The 7,949-nt window shown below is 37.3% G+C and overlaps 1 pseudogene; it reads left to right on the top strand.

Annotated features, from left to right (window-relative positions):
• Positions 1-6,910: 6,910 nt before the first annotated feature.
• LOC132653556 (UPF0235 protein C15orf40 homolog) lies at positions 6,911-7,687 on the top strand (annotated as a pseudogene).
• The last annotated feature ends 262 nt before the right edge of the window (positions 7,688-7,949 follow it).

The following is a 7,949-nucleotide window of genomic DNA, read 5'->3' as shown; positions in this document are numbered from 1 at the left end:
AGAGAGAGAGAGAGAGAGAGAGAGAGAGAGAGAGAGAGTGAAAACACAAGGTTACACTACTTTCAAAGTGTCTTTGGACAAGATTTGTGATGAATCAAAAAACTGAAAAACAAACTACAATAAAAATGACAACACAAATCATCAAGTCATTTCTTGAGAATTCTGACTGAACTTCTCTATGCAAGCAGCCATGAAAGGGAAAAGCTATCCTCACCCTTAATAGCAAACATAACATGAGGAAAGTATTGATTGTAGTGACAGAAGCTACTATTTTGCATCATTGCTCCACAGTTGCCAAAGAAACAAAGTGTGGTGGCAGCCCATTTTAGAGAAAGGTGCTTTTCTTAGAAGCAAACCAAGTAGAGGCCAAAACCCAGCATTGGTAGTATGTTAATTTTACCAACATAAAGCTTGGCAAAGCTCAAATGGAGTAGATAAACAAATGCAAATAATCCTGCAAAGCAAGTGCCTCCTGCAGCTCGCTGAGCTTTCTGAAGTGGTGGTAGTGACAGAGCATAATTCACTGATTCTCTGGAGTGTCATAGTTTAATGGCATTTCACAGCCATGGTGCATCACATTACATTATGCTCACAGTGTCACCACATAAGCCACAGTACCATAAAGTGATAACATCGTATAATGAGACATACAAACCCAATGTAATGTGACATACAAGAAAATCAATGTAGCATATCACTAAAAGTACCCCCTCTTTGAAAAAGGGGTACCTATGGGCATTTCAAATGAATTTACAGATCATCCATTTCCTACATAATTTTACTGTATTTAATTTCTGTGCATCTGCAAGCTTCCACAGAGAAATCTCATGTTGAATTTGCAAGCTGTGCAACTGCACAACCATACTTCTCCGGAGGAAGCCATGTAGTGAAATGCAAATATGTAACATAAAATATTTGAAGGAATTTAAATCACAGCAAGTCTTTCTTTTTTAGAGGGAATATACTTTTGCAATTATTGTGTATTGTGTATACAGATTCCTTAAATTAACTGGCTTCTGTATATTGGCACTGAGAGGGCAAGTGGACACAACCCCATATCTATAACCCAGAAACTGCTTTCACCTGATAAACTCTCTCAAATCAAAGACTAGTTTTCTCCAATGGAGTTCCATCGGACATATAGGACATATAAAGCAGGCTCCATGGCCCAGCTGGCAGCACAAAATGAACTCAATGGCAGTTTTGGAGATTTTCGCGACTCACAATGCTTTGTGTATTTTTTTTTTTTTTACCCTACTGATATTTTGCTCATATATAATGGTTTCTGATGGCTTTTCTCTGTATGTGACTCAGCTTATGGATGTGTTCCTTGTGATTTTTCCTTTGGCTCTGTTTCCTATTTTGCTTTGTTTGCTTTGATTTCTCTTCATTATTTGAGATGTTTTTATTCTAATGTAAGAATGAAAGAGTAGGTGTGGTGGGTGGAGAAATGGGTAGAATATCAAAGGGTAATTGTAATACAATTAGTTTGTACAGAATTTTAATAAAAATGGGTTTCCTCTATGACTAAAAAAAGAAAAAAAAAAGAAAAGAACCTTGAAAATACAGAAATGGTAATTGTAAAAGAACTAAAAGGCAGAATTCATCAAGAAAGGCTACATTTTTGTTCAACAATTAGTCCCTAAAATTAATTACCTTTAATTTTCAAATATAAAATTCAAATAATATATGACTTGCAGAATTTTATAGATTTTGGCACTTATGAATATTATATATGTATACCTCCTTTTTTTCACTTTGTAACACTTATGTAGAAAAGCTAAAACCAAAGAAATTGATCACCAAAAATGGTATGTTAAAACTAACTTGTTTTGCACTCAAGCCCCAGAAAGATAATATCATGAATCTCTGCTTTTCCCAAGATCTACAGCATAGGGAAGTTCTATATGTTCACATGACGCCATTCCTCTACGGGACAGATACACCCAGAGTTCTACCTTAACCAGTGCCATACTCAGAGGGAACATTCTTGAAGCTGTTCTTCTCCAATTGTCTTTCTTTCTTTCTTTTTTTTTTCTAGAAAACACTTCTTTCTTTTTTTTTAATTTTTTTTATTTTTTCTAATATTACTTACAGTTTGTTAACTTTGTATCCCTGCTGTCTTCTGTGTTACTGTCTCCACTTCAAGAGCAAGAACACTGCCTTACTCACATCTCTTAGTGAACACTGAGAACCTATGTGCAAGGAGACACATTTAGAAAAGACACAGTCACCAGTGGCATTGAAGCATCTGATTCTGTCAAACTGACAGTCATGTGAGTAGATTTCCCTTTTGTATCACCAAGATGCACCCAAAAGAATTCTAAAAAGCATCTTTCTCTCACTAACAAGTACTTGCTTCCTTCCATCCCCCAGGGGTTTATTAGAGGTAGAAAATAATTCTGCTCCCATTTTTTTTCTTGATTAAGCATAGAAAATGGACAGAAATAGATCCTACTCCCTTCCTTAAAGTGTGAGGTGATTTTCATAGGTTTGCTTCTAAGACTCATGGTCTAAGATTCTTGGCAACAAACTTTGTCCAAGTCTTTATTTTTCGTGTCAGTATATCAGCACTGCATTAGCAATTAGTTGAAAACTTAGGACTTCTTTGGGGAGTTATTTTGTTGCTTATACATACGTATTTCAAAAGACTCACCAGTATATACCGTGTGCATCTTTCTGCTTCTGGGCTAGCTCATTCAGGATGATCTTTTCCAGATCCCACTATTTACCTGCAAATTTCATGATTTCCTTGTTTTTTATTGCTGAGTAATATTCCATTGTATAGATATACCACAATTTGTGCATCCATTCCTCCACTGAGGGGCATTTGGGCTGTTTCCAGCTTCTGGCTATTACAAATAAGACTGCTACAAATATGGTTGAGCAAATGTCCTTATTGTGTACTTGAGAATCTTTTGGATATATGCCTAGGAGTGGTATAGCTGGATCTTGAGGAAGCGCTAGTCCTAGTTGTCTGAGAAAGCGCCAGATTGCTTGCACACGGTATATACTCACTCATGTAGACATATAATATAGGATAAACCTACTAAAATCTGTACACCTAAAGAAACTAATTAAGAGGGAGGACTCTTGCTAAAATGCTCAATTCCTATCCAGAAAGGCAAAGATCCTGGACATCAGAAGAAGAAGGAAAAAAGAGGGAACAAGTCAGGAGCCTGACACAGAGGAACTCTGAAAAGCTCTGCCCTGCAGACTATCAATGTAGATGCTGAGACTTATGAGCAACCTTTGGGCAGAATGCAGGGAATCTTATGAAAGAAGTGGGAAACAGTAAGACCTGGAGAGGACAGGAACTCCACAAGGAGAGCAACAGAACCAAAAAATCTGAGCACAGGGGTCTTTCCTGAGACTGCTATGCCAACCAAGGACTATGCATGGAGATAACCTAAGACTCCTGCACAGATGTAGCCCATGGCAGTTCAGTATCCAAGTGGGTTCCATTGTAATAGGAACAGGGACTGTCTCTGACATGAACCGATTGGCCTGCTGTTTAATCACCTCCCCCTGAGGGGGGAGCAGTGTTACCAGGCCACAGAAGAAGACAATGCAGCCACTCCTGATGAGACCTAATTGACTAGGATCAGAAGGAAGGAAAATAATTCCTTCCCTATCAGTGGACTTGGGGAGGGGCATGCATGCAGAGGGTGGAGGAAGGGAGGGATTGGGACGAAGGAGGGAGGAGAGGAATACAAAGTGAATAAAGTGTAATTAATAAAGAAAAAAGTTTAAAAAAAAGAAAACAAAAGACTCACCAGACTTGTATTTTAGAGATCATTGTAATTTCAGAAAAAAAAATTTATTTTCTAAAATTAGCATTATTATATTCTGTCTTTTGCTTTCTTTCTCAATTTGTTTTGAAGACAAGAACTTTGGAACACTCTCTGAAGGTCAGGAAACCCTCAAGCTCCTAGCAGCCTGCCCAGTCCCACCTAAGTGCTGAGATATCAGGCATAGGCATCACACTAGTGTCTCTGGACTTTTAAAACAACACTTCTACTGGGAGATTTATTCTTTTACTTACTTGGTCTTTATAAAAGCAAAAACTGCTCTACAATTGTGCCTCCAAAGGAAGGTAATTTGAAAGTCACCATCACCTGTTGACACATGAAATGCTATAAAGTTTGAGACAAGCTGAAGCGTTTCCTTACATGCTTGAAAATATAATGCCAGACTTTAACCAATTCTTTAAGTATGCAAAATGCACAAATGAAACTTTAACCTGTCTAAATGCTTCAGACTTTATGGGGTAAAGACTTTGTATGTAATGGTCAATAAGAACAAGAAAACCAATTTTTTTTTTTGTCTAAATTGTTTTAATGGCCTAATTTTTGTTCTTATAAATAGACAAAGCTACTTCATGAGAACAAAACTCCACTAAAAAGTATTTTTAAATAAAAAATGAAGTTATCTGGTTTGCACAAAGTTCTCAATCCTCATTACCCATCATAAGTAACCTTTTAACAAGCTTTCTGTGGACACCATCATTCATTCATCATGTCATTTGATGTGCTTGACCTCATTCTGCTGAAAAGAAAATCAACCTACACATTTAGGTGGCTTCTATTTTTATTTTAAATTGCAGACCAAGAAAAGAAGAAAGTTATACCATATTCTTATATGAATGCTTACATGGGGCCCTTCAGGAGACAAATGGATGCCATATGCATTTAATTTTCAGAAGTTTGCATGTAACTTTTATTCACTTAGTGTTAAAACTAATGAATATAACCTTCAGCATCTCATGGACTTTGCAGCAATAGAGAAAAGAAACACTGTCTGAAACAGCTCTGCACAGTGGGCTAAAGGTATGAAGCAACTTTATATATATCCTAAATGGAAAGAGGAAGAAAAAGGTAGAGCAAATTCAGGCACAGAAAAAATAGTCTGACCACACATCTTTGAAGCAGATGTTGAGGATCTTTACTACTAAAAAGAAAACATTTTGATAGACATTTAACTCAAAAGCAAAATCAAATGCTATATTATTTTTAACTATACTGAACTATATAATAAGCCTTCCCCTCTTATGTTTGAAACTTTGTTTTTATATGATGACAGTGACATTTTACATATTTAGCCTCACAGTTTTAACAGCTCCTAAATATTCATAATGCTAATTTTAAGTCATGGCATGGTTTGTTAATTCTTATAACTCTGCCAAACCTTGATAAATTGAACTAAATTTGAACCAGATTTCCTAAGCTTTGCAAAGACATATTAATTCAATATTATTACTGTCAAGCATAAAATATGTTTCAAATCTCTGCTTCGTATCACACCACTTCACAGCTGAACTGGTCCTCCATTCCTATAAACTGACTGACTTATCTTTCATAGAAATAGCCAATAATGTTTTCTATTGTTCTTGTATTAAAGGGGTACAATTTTTGGAGGAGTATTGTAGAACAGGGAAAGAAAACAAGGGAATTTAATAATGTTAAAATGCATAGTCAGTTAATGAATTTAAAGAAAGTGAAAATCATATTGCACAGAACTTAGACCTGTCAAGAATGAAGAAGCTAATTGTTGTTGATCAGGTGAATGATTAAAACTGGCAAATCTCTATAAGTAAGCATCGTATAAAAATGTTTATTTTTTGTAGGAACATTTCAAAGGAAATAAATGTAGTTTATAAGTTTCTGCCACTTGCTGGGTAATAATATGTCAAAAAATTTACCAAGAAAATCCTATTTCCTGTATGTGGATATTCTCTTGTGTCATCATCTTGATTGTGGCAAATCCAAAGTTAATTTTGATTTTTACTTTGTTAAAGGGGTGGCTCATTGCTTTATTATCTGACTCTGTAAGCAACTTCAAAGCATGCCAGGGCTGAAATCTTAACACTAAGATGGTTTTGAGTGACATTTTTTTCTGGTAAAATACTCTGCATGTATTTTTACTCTTTGTTGATCCAACATAAATGACTGATTCTGTGTGAAGTTCTTTTTCCACATGGAGACTTTGCTTACTCAGCTGGATCTGAACTTAGTCAAATCATTTTGATTTGGAAATTCTGTACTCTCTACTGTAATTCCCATTTCTGCTGGTTTTTTTTTTTTTTTTTTTGAAATAAAAAAAAAAGAAAAAAACAAGTTCTACTGACCATACTTCTCCCTCTGCTTCCATTCCATTTCAGTTCCTCTTTAGAACAAAACTTTCTTTGAAATTTCTATTGGCATTTTCTCAGATTCCTTTGCAATATGTGCATTTTCTACAGAGTGGCTGTTTTTAAAATGCATTTGCTTCTTTGGAAAAAGGAGCTTTATTTTTACAGCAGCCTTATCAAGAGACAAAACCTAAGAAGAACATTTAGAGTTACCCTCTCTTCTCAAAACGACTCCTCGCATCCTCTAGACGATACAGTCTAGAACTGTATGCTAGAGTTTATAATCAATGAAACAACATTTACATGCCACTATTGATTAAATTCTTTGGTTCACATTTGGGTTCATCTTTCAAGTTTTACTATCTATGGGTTTGACTAATTTATGAAGTCATATCCATCATTTTAGCATCAGATGAAATGTTTCAATCTCATAAGACCCAAATGTGATTTATTATAATTGATCTTGTTAATGTTTTCATACTTCCATCCTTAACAAAAGTTTTAAACAATTTATTCTAAATCACCTACTATACAATATTCTTGTTAGGATAAGTAATGTTTGCTAAGTAATTTTCAATGGGTAGCCAATATCTGTGTGAACTTTGCTCAATGTTTCAATTAATTAACAGTAATTTCCTCCCTCTCAATGGAAAATCTCACTTATTTTGGCTTTTGGAAGATGCTTTCTTATGGTCCTCTGCGGTGCCTGCCAGCTTGGGATGCTGCAGCTCAAAAATGGGTCTTGGCACTTTAGCCCCTGCTAGACTGTGTAGTTCTGCAATGCCTAAGAAAGCAGGTGTGACAAGCCAGGGGAGGGGACAGGAGCTCCACAAGGAGAGCAACAGAACCAAAAAATTTGGGCACAGGGTCTTTTCTGAGACTGATACTCCAACCAAGGATCATGCATAAAGAAAACCTAGAACCCCTGCACAGATGCAGACTATGGCAGCTCAGTGTCCATGTGGGTTCCTAGTGATGGAAACGGAGACCATCTCTGAGATGAAGTCAGTGGCAGGTTCTTTGATCACGTCCCACTGATGCAGGGGGTAGGGAGGGCAGCCTTACCAGATAATAGAGGAAGACAATGCAGCCAGTCCTGATGAGATCTGATAGGCTAGGGTTAGATGAAAGAGGAGGAGGAACTCCCCTATCAGTGTTTTTGGGGAGGGTCATGTGAGGATTAGAGGGAGGGAAGGTGAGGTTGGGAGGAGATGAGGACATTAAAAAAAGGAACCAACTCCTTCTGCAGGGCCCATGGCAACTGATCCTAAAAGTTTAGTCACCATAGCTATCCATGCGAAGCCCAGCTCCAAGCAAATGCTGTGATAGATGTGGCCACTGAGGCAGGCTGTGTGATCGCAGCCCCTCCCAAAGGCAGAGCTCTGTAAGTATCTTTCCAAGGTCTGAGAACTCAGGAAGAGTGATGAGGTTCTGAATAAGGGTGGTAAATCTCAGGAAAATGTGGTGAAGCTTTTGGCCTCAGTGACTCCAGAAGAGATCTTGGAGAAACTGACAACAAAGTTGAGAAATGACACGTACATCTTCAAGGGGCTTTAATAACAGTAGGGAGGTGGACACCTAAGAAAATATATGTAAGTGCCCAAACATGGAGAGTGGAATACGTACATAAAAATCAGAGTAAAGTAAAAGCAGGACATTTAAGTCTATACACTGAATGGAGGCTCGAAAATCCCTCACTGTGAGAGGAGAGATGGCTCAGTGCTTAAGAGCACTTGCTGCTCTTCCAGGAAACCCGGGCTCAGGTCCCAGTGCTCACATTGGAGGGCTCACATGGATACTCCAGTTCCAGGGTGTGCTG

Source organism: Meriones unguiculatus, chromosome 4 (assembly GCF_030254825.1).
Source record: "Meriones unguiculatus strain TT.TT164.6M chromosome 4, Bangor_MerUng_6.1, whole genome shotgun sequence".
In the NCBI taxonomy this organism is placed as follows: Eukaryota; Metazoa; Chordata; class Mammalia; order Rodentia; family Muridae; genus Meriones; species Meriones unguiculatus.
Note: the sequence above shows the minus strand (reverse complement) of the source record. Positions and strands in the feature narration are given on the sequence as shown.